Here is an 11567-nt window from a genome sequence, read left to right as displayed (position 1 = left end):
CATTTAATATGTGCGCTGGAAGTTGTGTTAGTGTTCCTGGAAAGGCTGTAACTACGCACGCTACGTGACTACATCTTTTATGAAACATATATAAGGAGGAATTATACAGCAGATGAGTGGCGGAAAATCATTTTCATAACTCGCAGGTGTGGACATGGATTTTGTATTTCTGTGCACAGGCTAATAAACACAACTAACGGTAATATTAGTTATATACAGTGAAGCGTTGCAGAAGCACTCGGCATTTATGCAATAACAGACTGCTTGCTTGTAGTCGGTTAGCTTAGAGCCGACAGGTTCTTGATTAATTTTTCAAATGGCCCTAAAAGCAAACGCATCAAGAGACATGCGTCAGAAGCGTCAGAAACTTTGACAATAGTTTTGTAGAGTTTTTATTTGTTCCAAGGCTGTTTGACGAAGCCAGGAATTAGTTACTTTTGGTAAAACTCCCGTGAATGTGAGCTTTCGTATATAGTAGCTTCGCTAAGAACTTGTTGCTTCTATCTGGCATTTCTAACGTTGGCGCAGTTATTGTGCAGTGCCGGCTATTTCCCTTGTGCGCAGCCATTATTAGTCTGACTTTTAGGATTTGATAAATGCAGCTGCCGAGTGTGCGCGACTCCTTAACATCGCTGGAGCAGTGCCAGAACTTGTGTATCTTTCAAAAGGGGCATTTCTTTCTGTTTGTACTACATACTGGACGCCTGAATTAATTTTCTTATGCAGGCCCATTTCGAAGACAACTGCTACGAGAATCACCGCGCGGATGGAAGGAAGCTGCTAAAGTCAAACGCTGTTCCAACCATTTTTTCGTTCAGACGTAAGTTGCACTATATTTTATTATTGATGGCAAATATGATGTGCATCACTGTTGTGACTCATGAGTTAGAATAATAGCGCTTAAAATCTGGCCTTCTAAATGCAGTACCAATTGCATTACCAATTGCAATTTTAAAACTTTGTCATTGAAATTGTGCCTGTTGCCCAATGTTTGGGAGTGCTCTTTGAACAGCACACGTCTTGGGATCTGCAAGTAGATACAATGATTAGGAAAATATCCAGGGTATCCGGAGTACTTTCTAAATTGAGACATTGCCTCCCTACATGTGTAAAACGCTTTATATATAACTCTCTTTTTATGTCAATAATAAACTACTGTTATTTAGTGTGGGGGACAACCACTTTATCAAACATTAATCAGTTACATATAATACAAAAGAAGGCTGTTCGAGCGATCATGAATGTCCCATACCTTGCTCATTCCGAACCACTATTCAGGGAGTTAAAATTAGTGCCGCTTCCTGAACTTTATAACCATACTCTCAGAAAGCGTTATCAAACAGGTATCAGAAAGAAAAACAAAACTCTTGAAATTATATCGAGTCTAACACTAAACAGAAATGTTCGGGACACTCGCTATCACGAGACTTGGGAGGTTCCGTGTAACCGCACAAAATATGGTGACCAGATGCTGCGATTTCAACTGCCGAAATTACTTAACTGATTACGCACACACACACATATATATATATATATATATATATATATATATATATATATATATATATATATATATATATATATATATATATTTTTTCAAGTTACAACGCGTTCGCCTCTGTGTTTTTTGCACTTATTTATTGACTGTTTGTTCAGATGTGTGGTGATATTGTTACTTTCCTATCATTATTTTTTGTATGCAAAGTGTTACCTGCCTAGTTTTTTTGCACAAGTTCTTTTCATTGATTTCATGTCTTGCTCATGTCTAATGTATATTTGCACTGCTGTGTCGCTGTCAAGAAGACGGTCAGTGGGCGCTGCCAAGCCCTATTTTTGTGGCTTTTTGCCCACTGTCCGTGACATCAGTGTCTGTGGGTATTGATGTTGAAATAAATTGGAATTGGAATTGAATTGGAACTTTTCAAGCTTAAAATTTTCGCTTTTAGGTTATGGTTCGCGCAGCTATGAAATAACTGCCGACACTGAGCAATTCTGACGAACTTCACTCATTTCTGCTCTTGCATTTCCTTTTGTTTGTGCAGCTATGGTCCACCACCAAAGAAAGGCTCCTAAGGAGAGAGGCACACCCGCTCTACCAACTACATCAAACTCAACAGTGCAGGAACAAGGACCTGGCGTTTTTGCGGATTGCGATGAGCCTGGGGGAACGAACTTAAGTGAAGAGGTTGTCTATCAGCCTAGCGATGGACAAACAGAGCAAAATGAAGGCTGCGATGCACATTCATCCAGTAGTTGTTGCGCTCAACTGAGAAAACAACTGGAAGATGTGAGAAAGAACCACAGACAACTTCAAGAAGTGCATAAAAAAGCCAACTTGACTATTAACTCTCTTAGAAAGAAGGTGCGAAAGCTAAAAAGCGCCGTAGAGCACTTTAAAAAAAGGATAAAATTTTTAAATAAAGATCAAGTTCGTGCACTTTCCCGAAAAAGCAACAAGGGAAGCATCTGGTCGCCGCAGACTATTAAACAGGGGCTTCAACTGAAGTTTTCTTGTGGGAAGTCTGGTTACAGAACTCTCAGACAGCTCGGCTATCCACTTCCGGCAGAAAGAACTCTATCTCGTCGCCTCCACTGGCTCAAGTTCTCACCAGGAATTCTTACAGACGTTGTAGAACTTCTCCAAGCGAAGGCACAAGGCATAGAAGATGTAGAAAAAGACTGCGTCCTCTTTATCGATGAGATGGAGATTGCCAGAGGGTTTCAGCTTGACCGCGCTGAAGACATTGTGTATGGGGGAGTGACATTGCCACAAAAGCCAGATGAGCCTGCTAATCACGCTCTGGTGTTTATGGTTGGAGGTCTCAACCAGCGATGGAAGCAGGTGATAGCTTATCATTTCACTGGAAGCCATGTGGATGGCCGCACGCTCAAGGACATTGTTCTGCAAGTTGTCCAACTCTGCGCCGATATTTCCCTCAGAGTTCGGGTTGTAACGTCCGACATGGGCGCCTCAAATCGAGCGATGTGGCGTGAGCTGGGATTTTCTAGCCACCGAAATTCGAAGACAACCTGCTCAATACCACACCCTTCGCTCAATGATATGGAGTTGTTCTTCAACGCAGACGCTGCTCATGTTTTGAAGAATATTAAAGGTCAGTTGATAACATCTCATGCATTTACATTAAGTGAAGCAACAGCCAGCCAGTGCGATCTTCCCTCACGTGAAGTGAAACTGGATCATGTGCATGCTGTGCTGGAGTTTGACAAGGAAAGGAAGCTAAAGCTCGCACCGAAGCTCTCTGAAGCCCATGTCTCATCTGGACATTTTACGAAAATGAAAGTCAGACTTGCCGTGCAATTTTTCAGAGAAGCTCCCAGTGCAATCCGATACCTCATCAAGGAAAAAGTGCTGGACATAGAGGCAGAAACAACAGCTTGGTTTTTAGAGCTGGTATCAAGATGGTACGCATTAATGTCGTCGCGTCATCCATCTGTTGCCCTAAGTCTGCACGATGTGGCGAAGCATCATAGAGTTCTGGAAACTCTAAACCTGGCTCTAAACACCTTTCAAGGGATGAGCATGGGCAGCACGTCTCAGTGGAAGCCATCGCAGGCGGGCCTCCTGATCTCCACAACGGTCGTGCTTCGCCTGCAAGACATTCTTTTGAACTCGGAGGGCTACAGCTTCTTACTCACCAGCAGGCTGCTACAAGATTGCCTTGAGAATCTTTTCTCTGTGGTTCGTCTCAGGAAGCCTGTCCCAGACGCCTATGATATGAAATGCGCACTGAAACTTGTGTGCATAAGCCAATTTTTGCACACGCCGTCTACCACCAGCTACAGTGTTGACGATTCTGAGTACCTGGTTGACCTTCTGTCAAACGGGAAACGTGAACTCGCTGAAGCCGAGGTAAAGGAAATCGATGACTCGGAGGTTCTTTTCATTGAAGCGCTAACATCGACTGAATGCAGCATTCTGTTCCATATTGCCGGATTCCTCGTTAAAGGTATTCTGAAAGCCATAAATAATTGCGAGGAGTGCAAAGCTACTCTGCTCGGTTCTAGTGACGCTGAAAATGCATATCTCACAAGGCTGAAGGAGTACCTCGAAAATGGCGACAACCTGCATTACCCCAGTCCTGAAGTGATGAAAGTGCTGAAGTCGTGCGAGGAGCATTTTAAGGGCATCACAGAATGGGCGGAAAGCCTTCTAACTATGAAATCTCCAGTGCAGGCTGTGATAACATACCTAAGACAAATGGTTCCGTTTAATGTTGAAACATGCCAGGTTCACAACGAAATCATTCAGAAGTTGTTATACTCGACCTACGCTCGAACGAGGCTGCGAATTCACCTGCGACAACTGGAAGAAAAAAAAGTCAATGGACATGCAAGCAAAACGTGTGCTGGCGTCAGCTTGCCGTGAAGAGATTTGTAAATATTGTGTATAAATGTCAAATTCACCATAGTTCGCTTGTCTCCTATTTTTTGACAGTAGCTTTAATAATTTACAACATAAATAAACTGCATTATTACAACTCCTAAGTAAGTGAAATTTATGCACTTACGTTTCTCATTAACTCTTCACACTATATAAGAAAAACTTCCTCAGTCGATGAGACACGCGCATTTTCCCAATATAGGCTCTGTTGATAGATGTTATTTTTTTGCCTTTTCATGAGAGTATTTTTCACAGTCAAGTTTGCGTTCACTTAATGTTTTCGGTGAAGGTATGAAGGCGCCGAAATTATCCCATGCTTTGTTAAAGTGGTTACTTTACATGAAAAAAAGCTGCACGAATTATGCAGCTGCATTGTATATTACAGCTACAGTGCAAACTCCTGTACCACAGCATTGTTTCTTTTTTTTTACCTGCACAAATTAACAAACAAAAACAAGCGATGGCAAGGATCAAACGACTACGAATGTCCAAGGGCCTACAGATTGCGTCCATTTGATTCTGAGGGGGTAAAATGTTTCATTAATAAGCCTTATCATTCTCAGCATTTAATATTGACTAATACGTTGCGGCGCACGAGATAAACTCTGTTTTTGCGAGTCAGCGCACTGAGTCCCAGACAATTTACAAAACTCCGTAAGTCAGCTTTTCTGCATAAAAAAAAACACCTTTACGATTGCGACGCGAACTGTCCGAGGGAGAAGAGTTGGGTGCAGCGCAAACGACTTTTATTCCTTTATGTTATGGTGTGCACGGCCAGGCGAGCACCTTGGCACAGCTGCGTTTCAAATTTCCTTCAGGAATGCAGCCCGGGGAGGGTGCATTGTAACCGCAGCAATGGCTTGGGAGAGCGGCCCCTAATCTCTTTATTGTGAAAGCAACACAGGGCAGAAGCCTGTAGGAAAGGGTTCGGCAACAATAGATGTCCCCAGCGATGCACCCTATTTCTGCCTCCAAAACCTGTTTCGCCGCGATGGTGAAGGGGCCTTCGCTGCGCAGAGAAGCTTACCTCCAGTGTTCTGAAACGAGTGGGCTCAAATATGGCGGACACTGCAGCAGACGACGCGGTTGTCCCCACCCTGCACGGAGCGGCGGAGAGGGCGCGCGCATCGAGGCACCCTAATCATCCTCGTACCGCGGCGTGGGAAAGTGACACCGCCACCGCGCACCACCACTATGCCATTTTGTGAAGGTGTCTCGTAGGCCTAGATTGCGTGTGGCACCGTGCTCTTTGTGCCGCTTCGCCAAGGGGCCCTACGCAAGCTACACAGCTGCTTCTAAGCTAAATGCTATTGAGCACGCGTTAGGACATGGCAACCGCGCCCCCAGCAGACACTTCGGCGTCAACGAGTTTTGCGTCCGGTATTGGAGACGGCAGCAAGACCAACTCAAGACGACCGGTAAGAAGCGCCGGGCCTTCCATGGACCGAAGAGTACGAAATTCCCTGCCGTGAAAATATCTTTGTTGGAATACATCAAGGCTCGACGAGCGGATGGGTGTGCTGTGTCGATTGCATTGATACGGAACCGCGCACTCGTAATCACAAGAAAACAGGTCATCCCGTTGCAAGACTTCCGCAATAGTAACGGGTGAGCCACACGATTTATGCGGCGCAATGGACTCTCGCTCAGGAGGCGAACTACGCTTTTCCAGCACCTGCCCGCAGCATATGAAGAACAAATCGTCGACTTCATAGATTCATCATCGGGATCCGGCATGAGAAAAACTTCTTGCTCTCATAAATAGGGAACGCAGACCAAACTCCGCTGAATTTCGACATGCCCAGCAGCAGTACAGTAGAACAGACGGCGGCGGACTGTGCACGTCAGGTCTACAGGTGCCGGAAAACAGGTGCACGGTCATGCTAAACGTGACGGCAGACGGGCGGAAGCTCTTACCGTAAGTAATTTTCATGCGGAAGACCCTCCTGAAAGAAAAGCTCCCCCCTGGTATACACGTGCGCGTCCAAGAAAAGGGTGGATGACCGCACACCTTATGATAGACTGGATTAAGACTGGGGGCGGCGAACGGGAGCGCTTCTTTTCCCGTCGCTCCTCGTGGTTGACAGCTTTCGGAACCATCTTCAAAAGTTGGTTCGAGCGAAGTCAAGGTAACTGCGCACGGACCTGTCTGTTATACCCGGCGGCCTCACGTCAATGCTACAGCCTCTTGACGCATCTTTCAACAAGCCATTTAAAGATAACGTCCGCCGGCTGTACGCATAATGGAAGGCCGAAGGTCAACATCCTCTGACGCCGGGCGGCAAGATCAGAAGACCGTCCATGGAGCTGCTGTGCAGCTGGGTATCGGAGGCATAGAACATGATTGACGTAGACATGGTGATCAGAAGCTTTAAAAAAACGGGAATTTCGAACGCCCTGAATGCGACTGAAGACCACCTTGTGTGGGACGACGATGAAGCTCGGAAGCTGAAAAAAATCGATGCCGCAGCGACCACCGATTCCAATGTCAACATGAACTCTGATTCCGACTCTGATTAAGAGTACAATTGCCTACAGGACGCTATACGACACAATGCGAAAATTAATGGTGAGGTTGCGTGCGGCAAAGAAAGTGCTTTAGTACCTTGAGGTTATGTTGACTCTGTACTCACACCCATCCAACTTTGCATTTAACACTCCGAAGCAATTACTTGAAAATTTTCCCGGCATAATTATCGCACCCCCAAACTTCGCGTTGATTTTCAGGAAAAAAGTGCGAGGATTACGCGAGTAAATACAGTATACATGAAAAAAAAACGTCTACAAAGACTTTTGCTATACGACTAGAAAAGTAACAGCAACATACAGATTATTTCTCTTTAGAGAGCATTGTGGCCAAGCTTTCCTTGACTTTTGTGTCAGTGGTATTGAATAGGCTTCATGTGTACCTGCCAAAGAAAATAGATTTAAATGCATTGTGCAGAAATATATATGTACACCAGCAACATAAGTTACAAAAAAAAGTTCTTTGAAAAAGGAATGTTCCGCTTCTTTCTACAAAGGAGATGCTGTAATATAAGGCACCGCGCAACTAAGGACCACATTTTAGAACACTCCTTGTCTCAGTTCAAGAATGGTTCACCTTCATTCAGGACCTCTTAGTGAGGTCTTCCTTTGAGTGTTCTTAACTTAGACACATTTCTACCTTCATGCTTCCTTATCTCACTTCTTGACCTGACTGAATATTGCTTAACTGTACAAACACCCGCTCTGATATTGCGCAGTAGTGTAACTCTGCGTTTAGAATAGTTGTTCTGTCCATGCTATAGATTGTATCTACAGCATGCAAACTCGACAACTTCGGCAGGTTTGTTTTTGTGCAGCTGACTTTGCATATAGTGATGTCCACTGTATATGGTTTACCCTGGGTTTAACATTCCAAACCAACTCAGGCTACGAGGGACGCCACAGTGAAGGGCTCTCGAAATTTCAACCACCAGGAGTTCTTTAGCGTCCACTGACATCGCACAGTACATGAGCCTCTAGAATTTTGCCTCCATCGAAATTCGACCACCGTGGTCGGGATCGAACCCGCGTCTTTCGGGTCAGCAGCCGAACGCCATACAGCCACTCAGCCACCGCCGCGGCCTTGATGTGCACGCATACTTGTCTCAGAGTGATGTATGAACATTAAATGCTGCCCTGCATAGTAAAGAATCTGACAGTGACAGACAAACTATATCTTCCTTTCAAGCCATCTAGAGCCTTGGAATTGCAAAAACAGTGCACATACAGGTGCCTAGCTCAAAATCAATATAAAACTAATGATGTGTGCAAACGTTTCTTTTTTTTAGGCGAACATACTTGGCCATTAGACACACGCTCTCGACACTGCAGATGCGATAAGCGGTTCTCTTTGTCCTGAGGGCCTCCTTACCCAAGGAGCAGCAAAAAACTGTAATATTATATGGCGCCCTTTCATGCATCCTTAAGTTAAAAAGCACAGGCTCCTCAATTGATGTAGGGAAACTTCATAACCTCAGGAGCATTATAATATTTGGCCCTAAGAATTTAATGAGAATGTTATCTTGCACCTTATAGCAAGGGTTGTACTACTTGCAGGGGATCATACATAATTACCCTAGTTTAATTCAGTACACTTCCAGTGAGCCACAAAACACCATCCACACTGATGTCGAATCCATGCCTTCGGTTTCTGAAATTCGATTAGTTTTAAAACTTACAAACACCTAAAATTTGACAGGGGTAAGATATTTGGGCATGTCAAATGGTACATAATTTTCTTGCCCCCATAAGGACGTGAAAGCACAGCCTAATACAGTCAGGCTCACTTATAACGAACCTGACAGTCACGCAGATTGCGTTTGTTGTATCCAAAGTTCGTAGTAAGTTGACCTGCCCTAGTATCGCCAGTAAACACTCCAACAAAAGAGTCATTTATTTCTTTAAACGTACCATTGAGCTAAGTTCGTTTTTTACAGACTATATCATGACGCTTTCTTAGGCTCTCGAACGCTATCATGTGCTGCTGGCCGCGACCTTTGCAGCATACGAGAGCGACTTAAGTGTTCATGGTAATTCATTACAGAAGGTCGACATCCTCATCTTCATTCCTCCATAAAGGTGTAAGGATATAGAAACGAAGCTACCCTTACGCATGCGTGTCTGCTGTCTGTGCGCTATCTGCATGCATCGGCAGTGCTGAAGGCAGAGCTTGAATTGCACAGGCAACGTACACCACGTGACCGGTTGGGCTAAGAGTGCTTTCCTCGACTGGTGCTCAAACATTTCAAATCGCTGTCTTTGGTTGACCGCTGTTGGGATTCTGGTAGCAGCATCCCACCGCTGCCACCAGTTGTTGGTATTCAGGTAGCGCGACTGGGCCGGAGAAGAGACGAGGACGATCGGAGGAAGAAAACTTGAAAAATTTTATACAAAGACTATTTACATAATGTACAAATACGGGCAACTGAGAGTGATTCACAGTAAAGAGAGCTTCTTAGCAGTCAGGAGTCTCTGGTATCTCTCAAGAAGGGGTCTCTCTCCTGGTACGAAACCAGTAGCTCCTTAAATACTCTGCGTATTCCCCAGATTCCTTGCTGGGGAATACATCTTGAAGAATGAGGTCCAATCACACGATGGCACTGATGGTACCAGCCACAGCAGGGCGGTCCTGATGTTTCCTCGCTGCTCGGTCGAGGGAGAGGGAACTGGACCCAGTCACGTTGTCGTCCACGCGGCCTCCAGGTGGGCGCACACGTGTGTCCGGAGCGCGCCCATGTTGACCCGGAAGGCGCCTGCATGAACACAAAAATGCAGGCTGTCTCCCAGAAGAGGTTGAAAGATCTTGTACTGGTGCCCGGAATGCGGAAGCTCTGTCGAAGGTGCGGCACTCGGGCAATTCTTCAACCCCAGCGTGACCGAAGGGGACCACACTGATACCCAACTTCGTCGTCTGAGGACCGGAACTAATACGCTTATGGTCATCGCTGCTGCCGGTATTCCTGTTCGAACACGTGGGGACGCTATGTCGTCGCTGCTTCCGGCATTCCTGTAGCCACGTCTCTTCCAGAGGGCTTGCCCACCCTCGCGGTGGTCTTCAGGGAATCCTCCCCATGCCCAACTTCGCCGAACTCTACAGCAGGAAGGAACCATGAGCACAACACCGCTGGCTGTGTGGTGTAGTTTCAATTTCAATGCTGCCCCGTGTCACGCTTTCTAGGCTTCCGCTTCCAGTTTAGATGCTTTACCTAACCAGCACACGCACATAAACCAATCGACCTTTTAGCCTGTAGGGATGCTTTTGGCTGGCGGTTAACTGCAATTTCAATGTCACCGTTCTTGTTGTTTCTTGGGGGTGGGCATATTTTTAGGGGCAATCATGGAAGCTGGAAGGCACTCTTCAGTCTTCAACGAAAAGTTTTGAGTCAAATGCTACATGTCCCAATCAGAACACAAAGAATAATTCAACACCTGATAGGTGATGGTTGTACATCAGGACACATATTAAAAAACAAACATGCAAAGTGAAAACCAAAATTAAAAAATCAAAGCTTAGAGGAAGATTCCGCAGTCTGTGCTTACCTTTCTTCCATAGTGCCCACCATTTTTTCAGACGTTTCACCATCTTTGCCGCATCAAATTAGAGAGCCAGTACAAGCGCAGTTTTGTGGGTTCCTTTAAGCAGAACTGTTTTGCATGCAGTTGTTAATAAGTACTGTAACACCTTGGTTATCACTCATGCACAAGCTTAAAGCAGCTTTCCCATGCGACCAAGACATTTTTCATTGCTCGCCACTGTGTGCATAACTGACACTAACACTTAACGTTTTGAATACTTGCCAAGCTATTTGGAGATGACTGCTACTTGCCACAGAGCGAATTCACTGAGGCAAGCAGAAGACATGTGACTTGAAGTAAACAGTGTTTTTAAAATGAACGAAGACCATGCTATGCATGCTCTAATGGCAAAGTATTTGCATACAAGCAATTTGTATACTATACCCCTAGTTTTATGGTTGGTCTGTACTGCACAATTTTCATGCAAGGTAGCGAAAAGTACGTGCCATAAAGCATACCTATGCTTGCTGAAACCGACAAATAAATACTGGGTTTTTAAGACAGGAAAGAAGTTACAAAGTTACTTCTGCAGGTTCTGAACTTAAGGCTAGTTATTTGAAAAATATCAATCCCTTACCTGCAATTATTCAAGTTTCAGCAAATAACATTTCCATTTTAACAGTGGAAACGCTCTCTTATTTGAGAAACGGCTTTTCAAATGACTGCGTTTCATGCCAGTTGTCAAGTAGCCCCGATAAAGAGAAACCAGTCACTAAGCCCCCGTAGCCGGAAAACGTCACATTTTCAACTATATCCTCATGATGTAGCTTGAAAGACAGTGTTAAGCAATACAAATCCCTTGATTTCCTTCATAATTTATCACTGGTGTATACATACAAAGATCACAATAAAAGATGGGGTTATCTGCAGATAGAAACGGCTTACTTGAAATGTAACTCGCCATACAAGGAGTGCATGGTAGAGAGAGATCAGGCAGATGGTTTCTTGACACAAAGTGGACAAGAGAAGTAAAAACTCAGGATGCTTGCCAACGTTTCGACAAGACGACTTGTCTTCGTCGGGGGTCAACATATCCAGTGGAAACTTAGAATCTCTCAAGTAC

The 11567-nt window shown here is 44.8% G+C and overlaps 1 pseudogene; it reads left to right on the top strand.

The window, feature by feature from the left end:
- The first annotated feature begins 3420 nt into the window (after positions 1–3420).
- On the top strand, positions 3421–4429 carry LOC144127649 (uncharacterized; annotated as a pseudogene).
- Positions 4430–11567: the final 7138 nt, after the last annotated feature.

The sequence above is a fragment of the Amblyomma americanum genome, chromosome 1 (genome assembly GCF_052857255.1).
Source record: "Amblyomma americanum isolate KBUSLIRL-KWMA chromosome 1, ASM5285725v1, whole genome shotgun sequence".
Taxonomy (NCBI): Eukaryota; Metazoa; Arthropoda; class Arachnida; order Ixodida; family Ixodidae; genus Amblyomma; species Amblyomma americanum.
This window is presented reverse-complemented; position numbering and strand designations above follow the sequence as displayed.